A 12,813-nucleotide genomic window follows, 5' to 3' on the forward strand; every position below is an offset into this window, starting at 1 on the left:
ACATCCAAAATGTATTATCTGTGCGATATCTCTTTGTTATCTCTTGGTGTTAGTGGAAGGAGCAAAAAAAAATGACGATAGATTTAACTTTGCCTTTTAATACAGATATTTCCAACACTGATTAAATCTTCTCCCATGGTTGACATCATCTTTTGGGATTTCACCCATGCATAAAATTTAGTCTGTAATCCCATAGCATTGTGTCATCCTTGACAGCTCAAAAAGCCTGCGAGAATTGGATAGTGTTAAGTGTTTAATATGACAAAATAATGGGAGACCTAAATGATATATGGCAATGTAAAAGCAATTTAACTACCAATGTAAATACAACTTTTCTTTTTGTGGTTTCACTGTCTCTTTAATACTCTGTGGGCCATGTTCTGAGTTCAGTAACTTTGATGTCAACCTGTCCCATTTGAATTATGCTATATTTTTAATATGAAGCAAAAGTTCCCCAAGACCAGTGGACAGGGAACTGTTCACACTGTCTTGGCAGCAGCCTGTTGTCAGGATCCTTTGCAGGTTTGGCCCCTTAATAAAACGTATTGGGTTAGGTTGCAGCAAGAATGGCTGGCTATAATCGGGACAAAAGAATGAAACAAAATCTATAATACGGGACTGAAGCTTGGAGATCAGCTGAGTTAACTCCGCACTGCTTACCTACTTATTTCCCACCTACGCAACCTGTACATTAATCAAGAAACAGATATTGTGAAAACATCACAAGCCTCCAATACTCTAGTCAGGGCTGGCACCAGGCATGACTGGACCCTTGGGCACCAGCCTGTCCTGGGTGCGCTGCTCCTGCCTGATCCACCTACCTCTCTCCTGGGTGCGCTGCACGCCGTGCGTGCAAGGCTGGCATTAACCAAGATGGCGGCAGAAGCTTCTCTAAGGGACTGATGCCCCCACCCCCATCTTGGTGGATGGCATGCATGTGTGGTATGCTATGTGTGCGCACATGCCTGCCATCAACCAAGATGGGGGTAGGGGCATCAGTCCTTTAAAGAAGCTTCTGCTGCCATCTTGGTTGATGGTGTGCAGTTTGCACCACAGCAGAACACAGGAGAGAGGTAGGTGGAGCAAGTGAATGAGCGGGTGGCCTGGGAGCTCCATCTCTGCGATCTGTGGCAGGGACCCTGCTGCGTATCCCGGAAGGGGAGTGCTACTCTCCCACCCTAATGAGGGGCCCTTCAGGGGCCCTCGGCCAGGGCCCGACCTGGTCGCCTTTTGGCACTGACCCTGATTCCAGTACTCTGAAGAGAACCGGTAAGGCATTCCTGAAACTTTGGATCACTTGGGGAAGTGGAAAGTACAAAAGCATATTAATCTTTGCTTACTGTTCATGATTTGGATTTCAAACTGAAACCAGCTATCATTAAGATCATAAACAGAATAGTTAGCTGTTCTCTAGACAGATGGGTACCTGCAATGCACACAGAAGGAAGTGATATAATTATGTAGAGATGCTTCAGGTAAACATTACTTACAGATGGCTGAAAAATACCATGGTTCTCATTTGCTGAAAATAGTGCTAGTTTCTTTGGCTCTGGGCAAATAGTTTTAAATTCAAACTTACAACTTCACTTGCACAGTGTTGTTGTTGAATATATTTCAAAACATTTTGGGTCTTGAGATGACACCCTCTAAAACAGGGCACAGAACTTTAGTCCTGAGGGCTGAATGTGGCCCCCCGGGCCTCTCTCTCTGTGGTAGGGTTGCCAGGTTCATGGCCTGAGACTGATCCTGTATCTTTAGGGGAAGAGAAAGTCAGCCAAGTGCAGGTGTTCTTGCAACCCTGTAATGGGAAAAACCACAAGGTGGAATTCTCCCTTCCCCCTGCACAACTTTTAAAGATACAGAAGACCTCTTGGAGGCTTGGAGATATGTTTTGATATGCAGTAAGAGGGTATCTCACCAGAGTGATTATGTTTAATGCTTCTTTTAAGTGTTGTTATGCATTTGTGTATTTGTATATGTTCAGTTTGGTCTATGACCGTAAATAAAAATCAATCATCATTTGGCTGAGGTAGCTAGTCTATACTGGGACAGATGGGATGGAAGGCAAGGAGGCCAACAGTAGGTGGAGCCAGAGCTAAAGACAGGCAGAGCTAGAGCCAATGATAGGTGGAGCCAACTAGTTCTAGGTCTGTCCCCATAGTCCTCCCTATTGAGTCCTACAAGGGCAGCCCAGAGACTAAAGATGAGTAAGCTGACAGGCAGTGCCACTCCCTGGACTGGTTGTAAGTAAGAAGGGAGGCAGGTTGGGGCTGGATGAGGGAAGGCTGAGGTTGATGGGGTAGTGTGCCAGTAATTCTAATAGACCAGCTCGTATTGGCTACTGGTCTAACAGCACTAAGAGCTCACTCTTTTTATCCTTGCTTAATACAGAGAATGCATCTGGCTGAATTTGTTTTGAACATAGATCAATATACAAAGTTGTCTTGTGTCAAATCAGATCCCTCTAGCTAGGAACTTAAAGGACTTGGGGCACAATTTTCCAAAAATGTCTGATGACTCTTGACAATTTGAGATGGTTAGTGATTGGGGTCAAACTGGCTCTGCAATTTGCACCATGGCCAGCCATCCTGTAAGCAAAGCTTTTTTTTTTAAGGTTTTTAAAGAGAGAAGTAATCTAAGGCCCAGCACAAAAGACCTGGGTCCTGAGCCCCCTGAGTTAACCTCATATCTGGACTACTTTAATGTGCTGTATGTGGGACTGCCCTTGAAGATGGTTTGGAGGCTGCAGATAGCAGCTGTTTAAGAATGCTTTGAATAATTTAAACATTTTCAATGTGTTTGCTGTCCTGGACTCCTACTGGAGGAAGGACTGAAGATGACAGACAGACAGACAGACAGACAGACAGACAGACAGACAGACAGACAGACAGACAGATAGATAGATAGATAGATAGATAGATAGATAGATAGATAGATAGATAGGGAAACCCTCCAACAACACTTCTACATGCTCTGAGACCTACTGGTGAAGGGCGGGTAATCAATTTAATAACAATAACGATAATAATACCCTCTGCTGTCGTGACATCTGCTCTGATGGGGAGCAGCTTTCCAATTTCTCTTACGCAGAGCCTTATTACCCAGGGCCGGATTATCCATTAGGCTTAGTAGGCTGAAGCCTAGGGGCCCAGAGATCTTGGGGTCTGTGATCCGTGGAAGCAGGACAGGAGCTGCCGATCACGGGACAAGAGTTTACGAACAGCCCGCCATCCCCCCGCTTCACTTACCTTTTCCTCCGCTCTTTTTTGCAGTTTGTCATCACTCAAGATGGCGGCCGAGGTTTCCCTAAGGGGCTGAAGCCTCTGCTGCCATCCTGGTTGATGGCACGCATGCGTGCTACATGCAAGCATTGCTGCCATCAACCAAGATGGCGGCAGAGGCTTCAGCCCCTTAGGAAAACCTCACCCTCCATCTTGATTGATGGCAAACCTGCACGCGCAGTGCACGGAGCCACAAAAAAAGCAGAAAGGTAGGTGAAGTGGGGGGGATGGGATGGGATGGGACAGGATAGCGGGCAGCTCAGAATCAGCCTAGGGGCCCTCCTCAGCTTAATCCAGCCCTGTTGCTACTTCAGATCCCTTTAACTAGAAATGCTAGGGATTGAACCCAAGTCTTTCAGCATACAGAGTATTTTATTCCATTAGATATCCCCTTCCCATAAAATATCTTGAAACAAGTTCACAGTAACAGCACCAACAATACTTTTTAAAGAACAATTCCATATGTAAATGCAATCCCACATATACAAACAATTTTGAACAACTCTGTATTTCATATGTTTAAAATCCAGTACAGATACAGACACAGACTGGGATAAAGATCTCTACTTAAATGGCTCATTGAAAAAGGAAGGTCTTTAATTGGTGTCAAAAAGGCAACAGAGATAGTACCTGTTGGATGTCTGTTTCTGCCACCCACTGAGCGATGGGTCCTCCAACAGAGGTGCAATGAGACCCCCCCTTTCCTCCCAGCATAGGTCAAAAGCACATTTGAATTTTAGGCTGTGTACATAGAAAGCAGAAACCTATGATCAGAGCCATATATTAGGTTTTATTTATTTATCTGCAGCATTTTAAACTCTGCTTTTCAACCAAAAAGGGATTCCTGAGTGGTTTACAAAGATCAATCCTCAGGCTTGCAATCTAAAAGACATGGCACAAAAGGAAAAAGGATTGGGAGGGAGGAGAAAAAGAAAGAAAGAAGCAACCCATGAGCCTAATAATTAGTTACAAAGTTCTGAGAATGACCAGCTGGAATGGAAACAGTTCAAGGAGGGGATCCAAAAGTTGCTGGATTCTCAGCAGAGCCAATGGAGTGGCCCTGCTTCCCTTCCCTTCCTCTGCTGTAACTTGACAGAATGGTTGCAGCCAAGTGACAGTTGAGGGACGGCAGAAGTGGCTCGCCAGGTGAGGTGGAGCCACCACACTAGCTTCCCTGCAGGTGGGTTGTTGTTGCTTACCAGGAAGGGAGGGAGAAGGATGAGGCAGTGGGGAAGGCGACACAATGCAAACACACCAACAGAGCCAATCTGCCCCACCTGCCTAGTGCCTTTCTACTGTGCCAGCCTCCCCGCCACCTCGCCTCTTCCCCTCTCCTTCCTGGTAAGCAACAGCAACCCACTCTACTGGGAAGCTAGTGTAGTGGTTCCCCCTTGCCCGGGGCATTGCTGCTGAGGGAGGAGCCTGCTGGAACTGGCTTCTCAGCAGAGACGATGGAGTGGTCCTGCTTCCCTTTTCTCCCCCTGCCGTAGCATGATGAAGTGGCTGCTGCCACCAGTTGAAGGAAGGAGGGAATGATACGGAATCATTTGGTAAGCTTGACCTATGCACACATATAGTTGCTGTATACGTGAGACCAGTAGCTCCTATAGCTCAACAGAGTCTAGGCAAACTGGTACTGGCTTTCCAGGGTCTCTCCCAGCCCCGCAATCTGAGGTTCTTTTAACTAGCACTGCCAGGAATGGAAGCAGGAACTCTGCTAACCCTGCAACACATTTACTTTACTACTCAGCTGCAGCCTCCTGCCCAAAGCACTCTCTCTCTAAGATGCAATGAAGAACCCACTTATCATCTGTACATTTTAAAAAATAGGATTACTCTGAAGTAAATGGATTCTTAATTGCAGGCTTTTAGTCGCAAGCAATTTTGTCAATAATGGAGCCATCAGTCCATAGAGCCAAAACACTCTACACATTGGGGATTTATCACTTTTACGGTGGCTTGAGGGATTGGATAATATTGCAGCATTTGAAAGAAGGTGGACACAGTCAATAGTCATAAGCCTTTGAGAAATCAATGGGGGAAAAATACCACCAAAGGCTATTGCTGCTACTCCTGTTCTCTGGCAAAATAAGCCACTTATGTAGTGAATTGGCACTGTTTTTATTTGACTTTTTCTCCTTGAATTCTTACTTGGATTTCCTTGAGTTTGGGTTTGGGATGATTGCGTTCTCGCAAAGGAGAAGGGGTGCAGTTACAAGACTGAGGCCAACTGTGCTTGAAAAAGATTTTTTTAAAAAACGTATCCCAGTGGGTAAAGTCAGAGTTATATTTGCCGAAATAAGCATGAAAAGAGTGTAGATGAGATAATTAGGGCAGTTTAGGGCAGGAAATGTAATGGTTGCATCCTCTCCCACTGCTTAAGGGGGAAGACAGGATTTCCGGGTTGTGATCTGACAACCCAGTTTGGAACTGGTAGCTAAAATGAAACAACAACAACAATAATGAAGGTCTGGATTAGAAGAGTGGGGTCTTGAGAGAAGATGCAGGGCTAAGCTGTAGACAGCAAGCACCAGAGCCAGAGACTACACTGATACGCACCAGAGCTACAGAGTCCATTGTTGCTCAGGCAAACCCCCAGCCCAAACAGGAGGCACTTTATAGCCCTTTCTGTTAAGAGAGCCCAAATGGCCAGTCCAAAGGCAGAAAATACTTCATTGCCCAGGAAGATGGTCCGGTCACATGGGACAACTGCGCAGGGGTTCCTGTTGCTAGCCTAACTAGGGCCACATTCACACCAGACATTTATTCCAATGTTATTCCACTTTAAACTGTCATGTCTTAAAGAATCATGGGAAGTGTAGTTTGTGAAGCGGGCTGAGAATTGTTACGAGACCCCTATTCTCATCACAGAGCTACAGTTTGTCAGAGTGGTTTAACAGTCACTTCCTCTTCCCAGAAAACTCTGAGAATTGTAGCTCTTTGAGGGAAACCAGAATCTTCTGACAGCTTTCATTGCCCTTCACAAACTATACTTCCCAGGATTCTTTGAGAGAAGCCGTGAAATGTGGAATAATAGTGGAATAAATGTTTGTTTAAAGTGGAATAATAGTGGAATAAACCACTGATGGTGATATCCGCATGTTTGCCTCTGCACTGTAACAGCTAAGCCCTCCAGATGTGATTGGGCTACAACTCCCTGACCACTGACAATGGTGCCTGGGTGGATGAGAGCAGGAGGGTACCAGATTCTCATTCCCCTGTAGGGTTGCCAGGTTTATGGCCTGAGACTGATCCTGTATCTTTAGAAGAGAAAGTCATCCAAGCGCAGGTGCTCTTGCAACTCTGTAATGGGAAAAATCACAAGGTGGAATTCTCCCTCCCCCCTGCACAACTTTTAAAGATACAGAAGACCTCTTGGAGGCGGGGCCTGGCAACCAAGAGGTCTTCTGTATCTTTAAAAGTTGTGTTTAAAAGAAGGGAGAATTCCACCTTGTGGATTTTCCCATTAGTGTTGCAAGAACACATGCACTTGGATGACTTTCTCTTCTCCTAAAGATACAGGATCAGTCTCAGGCCAAGAACCTGGCAACCCTATTCCCCTGTCCAGCAGAATTGCTGCATGCTGTGACATCATCACATGTATTACTCAGTCCCTGCAGTCATTACATATCATTGGCTGCTGTTACTGGGAAAAGGAGGTAAGATAAATTTCACAGCATGGCGGTATGATATAGTGACTTTCAATAGATCTTATGGGAAAGTGTCAAAGAACCAGATATAAGGGTGCTATTTTACAAGGCTCCTACTAGGAGGAAGGGCAGGATGTAAATCCAACAAATAAATAAATAAATAAAATAATTAATTTTAAGAGGCAGCTCTATGTCTCCCCTCATGTCTTGTTTTGACCTTAAATCTTTATTTCCATTGGCTGGGGAGAAGGAATCGATGAACCCTACTCAGAGTAGACCCATTAAAATTAACGGACCCAAGCAAATCATAATAATTGTTTTCATTGTTTTCAGTGGGCCTACTTGAATAGGACTAACATTGGATACAACAATATATAGGAACAAAGGAAGCTGTCTTACACTGAATCAGACCATTGGTCCATCTAGCTCATTATTGTCTACACTGACTGGCAGCAGCTGTCCAGGGTTTCAAGTAGGAGTCTCTGCCAGCCCTATCTGGAAATGCTGGGGATTGAACTTCGGACCTTCTGCTTGCAAGGCAGATGTTCTATCACTGAGCTAAGGCTCTTCCCCTACATATATATATGTATGGGCAATAAACATCTTTTGTCAATACAGTTGTTGATTTTTTAAAAAAGAAACCAGACTAGAGAGTTGTTTACAGGAGAGTATTAAATATGTGTATGTAAGCAGCTCTCTATACTTTGCATGCCACTATGCCCATGGGATTTAGCTAATGAACTTCCTATGAATTACTGGCAATTATACTTGCTATGCACCAAATTCTGTCTAGTCAGCATTTAGTTTCTGGCTCCTAACATGAGAGTAGGAAAAGAAAATGTACAGAAATCTACAAGGAGAGTGGCAGGTGAATTTCCACTATCAAGATCTGCTCTGTATCTGCTCTGAATTCTCCACGTCAATGATTTTCCTCAAGGGAACTGAATCTCAGTGTATGGAGAAATCTAGATTTTAAGAGCAGTTTGCTCTTATATGACTCAGATGTTTTAGTATACTAAGGGAGATCTAACCACAGATTTGAAATGGTTTGAAAAGTGGGTATACATAATACAAATTCTCTGTGTGTGAGCATCAGACTAACAACATAAAGATGAAGGCAATATGTAGTCTTATGAATATTTCTAAAAAAATGTAAAAATATATTTATATTGTCAGAGAGAGGGGTGAGGGAAATCCTGGAGTTGTAGCCAATTAAGCACTACTAAACCCACTGAAATGAATTGAGCTAAGTTGGTTATGTCCATTAACTTCAATGGGCCTACCCTAAGTAGGACTAGCACTGAATACCACCCCGGGAACTATAGTTTAACCCTCATAGAACTGCAGTTTCCAGCACCCTTAACAAACTATGGTTCTCAGGATTCTTCGGGAGAACTGAAAAAAATGAAATGGACTGCCTTCAAGTCGATTCTGACTTATGGTGACCCTATGAATAGGGTTTTCATGGTAAGCGGTATTCAGAGGTGGTTTCCCATTGCCTTCCTCTGAGGCTGGGAGGCAGTGACTGGCCCAAGGTCACCCAGTGAGTCTAATGTGCTTTAAATGTATGGTGTGCAGGCAGCCACAGAGAGAAAGAGCAATACTTTTAGGAATGTGAAAGGTTTATGCAGTGTTATCATCATTTTATTATTATTATTTATTGAATTTATATCTCGCCCTTCCTCCTGAAGGAATCTAGGGTGGCAAACATAAACAAAACCATTTAACAACAACAATAACAAAAACCATATTAAAAAGTTAAAAACATTCCAAAGCAAAATTACAATTAAAAACATTTTAAAACAGGGGCCACATCCACACCAGACATTTATTCCATATTAAATAGTCATGGCTTCCCCCAAAGAATCCTGGGAAGTATAGTTTAGTTTGTGAAGGGTGCTGAGAGTTGCTAGGAGACTGTTATTCCCCTCACAGAGCTCCAGTTTCCAGAATTCACTGGGAAGAGGGGCTATCTGTTAAACCACTCTGGGTGCTGTAGTTCTGTGAGGAGTCTCCTAATAACTCTCAGGTCCCTTAACAAACTACAGTTCCCAGGATTCTTTGGGAAAAGACATGACTGTTTAAAGTAGAATAAAAGTCTGGTGTGCATGTGGCCACAGATAAAAATACGGTATTCTAAAGCACAACTAAAAACGTTATTTCATCAGGTTGCCAGGAACAGCCCTCTACAGTTATGAAGGAAACACTATGTAAATTGAAATATGCCATAAAACACCGCGAGAGAAATCTATATGTGCTTCTGCTAAAGCATAAGAAATCTTCTCATAACTGGAAGGAGAGAAAAAAGAGGGGAATGAACAAAGAACAAAGGCCCTGATACAGAAGGGGAAAAACACACCCTTTCCCCTCCATTGAAGACACCAGACATGAAAAACAGGTCCAAGAACAGAACCGTAAAGAATGAATGGAAGAATAAATGGAAGAATAAATCAACTGAGGGCAAAATGGAAGCTTTCTGAAATGGACTGAAGGAAAACAAACAAACTGTTGGCATGCAAATAGTCAAGCTTGGAAAAGTTACTTTTTTGAACTACAACTCCCATCAGCCCAATCCAGTGGCCATGCTGGCTGGGGCTGATGGGAGTTGTAGTTCAAAAAAGTAACTTTTCCAAGCTCAACCATGTAGAAACTTTGTACTGAGGGAATTTGATCCACAAAGGTGAGCAAAGGGAGAAAAAAAAATGCAGGAAAATGAGCCATGTGAAGAAGGAAGGATGTCCAAAGTGTGTATATGTGAGATGGACACACATTAACAGAGAGTAGAATAAGGGAAGTGCTGTGAAAGAAATTAGGGTTTAGAAAAGTGATTTTAAAAAGCGAAGAAGGAGAAGAAGAGGAGGAGGAGGAGGAGATACACGTTCATTGAGCAGAAGGGAAGAAACGAAACAATGTAAACAACAGCAGTGCGGCAGAGTTCATTGAGAGTGTTGCAGGAGTGTGCCTTTATGCATTCAAAAGAATAACAAGGAGAAACAAAGGCAGAGTTCTTCAGAGTGCCAAGCACATCATCAGTTTTCATGCAGGACCTTTGATATGTGTCTCAGCCAAACACTTCAAAAGATAGGAAAGTGGTGACTGGTGACCGTTACACAATATGCTGTCAAGGCGGGAAACTCACTAGAGTGCAAATGGTGAGCATTTTCCTGAACAGTGTTTCCTAGGCTGGGGTGGGAAACCTTTTGCAGGTCAAGGGCCACATTCCTGCAAAGGTAACCTTCCAGGGGCCACATGCCAGTGGTCGGCAGGGCCAAAATCCAAAGTGGATGGAGCAACTGATGTAATTTTTAGCTTTCTACAATAGGCTACTCTCCAGCCATGCAAAAGGTAGAGGCTTCTATAACTATGGCCCCATTTGTGGTATACCATTTTAATCTGTCATTGCTTCCCCCCCAATTAATCCTGAGAACTGTAGCTTGTTAAGGGTGCTAAGAGTTGTTAAGAGATCCCTATTCCCCTGACAGAGCAGGTTCACAGTCAAATCCCTCTTCCCAGAGAACTCTAGGGATTGTTTCTCTGAATACCACCCACTATTCAGGGACATGTTGTAGAGTTCCAGCTGAACTGAGCTTCTTGGTAACAACTCTGCACCCTGAAAATTCAAATTTATCTTGACCCATTCATTCACATATTTTGTAGCTTCAGGTTGTATGCGGCATTAGCTACTCAAAGTATACCCATTGGAATTAATGGACATGACTAATTTAAGGCCATTAATTTTAAGGTGTCTGCTCTGAGTAGAATTCAGTTGGATACAACCCTTCCTTTTGAAATGAGGAAAAGGTGAGACTGTAATTCAGAAAAGTCAAGTTAGGTGTTTATTTTTTTTTAAAAAAAAGAATCCGTTTTTGGAAGCAAGTCTCTCATTTCATGCATAATGTAAGTGTCTCTTACTGCAAAGTATAATCATGGATGTATTTCTTATTTATTAGAAAAAGTTTAAAGCCTGCCTACTGACAGCGTTTTATCTGGTCATTTAAAATTTAAATAGAAATCAAAGGGATCATTAAGTATCATTTCATTTAACAGTATATTTCAACTTCTAGGAAATGTCCTGTGCTGGTACCTCTAATCTCTTAATTCAGCTAAAAAGTGGCTTTCAGTAAGCGACTTGATAAATAATTTAAAGCAACTCAGTTTTATACCATAATCGTGCCAGAAGAAATGAATGCCCAGCTCAAGTGTCAAAGATTATACATGGTTACTAAAACTGCTAGTATTCTGGTATAAAGAGAGAGAAAGAGAGAAGAAACTGATCACATGATGATAACCACTTCACAAGGCCTTTCTAATTAGTTGAAAGATTTATACAGATACTAAACATCGGCTGTTTTATTGATTTTTCTTCTGACTCACTCTGGTTCTAGAATATTTTTTGCTCATTTGTTGTATACAAGAGAATCTTTCTGTGATCAGAGATGTGACATTCCTGGAATTGCTAAAGGATTCTTTAAAAAAAAATCTATATTTTTTCATGTTCTTCAGCTTGTCTACATTGAAAAGAGCCTTTTGTTGCTCAGAGGGCTGGCCACATGGATGACAATTCCTTCTGGACAGAAATACCCGAACCAGCAAGAAGGGAGCATGGAGTGCAATCATATTATTGCATGTGTGTGTGGAAGAGCCATCACGACACAATTTTGAGATGTGTGGGTACATGTGAAGCAGGGGTGTGAAGCCTGTGGCCCTCCAGAAGCTGCTGGACTTCAGCTCACATCATCCCTGACTATTGGCTATGCTGGCTGGGGCTGATGGGAGATGGAGTCCCACAACATTGGGCGGGCCACAGGTTTTCCCAGCCCTGAAATAAAGAATCATGTCATTAATATCACACCTAGTTTTATTCTAAGATGGCTTGCTGCCTGCATATGTGAGGCCCAGGAAATGGAGCCTCAGATGTGGGGGCTAAATGCTTCTCTATCTAGCCTTTGGGACTCTCTCAGTAGTGTAGTGGCAAATTCATAAGTGTAGGGTCCCTTCATAATAGTCACAGCCATGCCCCCTTCTAAGATTATACAACATTCTAAAATGATAGAGTAATCTGGCCAGGCTTGAACAGTACTTTCTGCTTGTCTATCACTGTCACCACTTGACTGTCCTTTGTCACTGTTTGAGATATTACTTGAATTACAGAATTCAGTGTCTACATTCTTATCTCCTGCTGCTACCAAACTGCTTGATAATGTAGATGGGATGCTATCATCTGGATTCACTGTATCTTCTTCTGCAGTTATAGAATTATCACTCTCCACAGCTCAGCTTTTTGAAGTAGGAACTAATAGGAACTCATTTCACTCTGATCGGCTCCATTCAGCGGAAAAGGACAAGGAAGCAAGTTAGAAGACTCTTATCAGTGGCTAACACACTCTTTCATGCTGATTGGCTTATAGGATGCTGGAGACACAGGGACCCTGCTGGGACCTGGCCCCCAAAAGGTAAGTGCTCTAAGACCCCACAAGACCCTGGACAACCACATCTCTGGACTCTCTTCAAGAAATGGCCCCTCTTCAAGTCACATCCCTCATTAGCCCTGCTCTACACCTCCCTTGAGTGCTTTTGTCTCACTGGAATGTGTCCTTGAACTGTGATAAGGCCTCTTGCTTGCCTGCAGGGAGGATGGAGGTGTGTGTAGGTGGAGAAACCTTTAGGTGGCTGGAATGTAGTCTACTGTACACAAGTAAGCACTGGAATGCAGCCCTCGGAAGATTGTCTATGAGGGAATGTGGCCCTTGGGTTGAACTAGCCTCCTATGTGCCGTGTACTCCATTGATCCTTCACTTTATGTGGAACTCTCTTTCCATCAATGCCGGCCCAATGCTTTGTTTACTTGACGAACGCCTTCCCTGGTGAGATATATTATCTCT

The sequence above is a fragment of the Rhineura floridana genome, chromosome 16 (genome assembly GCF_030035675.1).
Source record: "Rhineura floridana isolate rRhiFlo1 chromosome 16, rRhiFlo1.hap2, whole genome shotgun sequence".
NCBI lineage: Eukaryota > Metazoa > Chordata > Lepidosauria > Squamata > Rhineuridae > Rhineura > Rhineura floridana.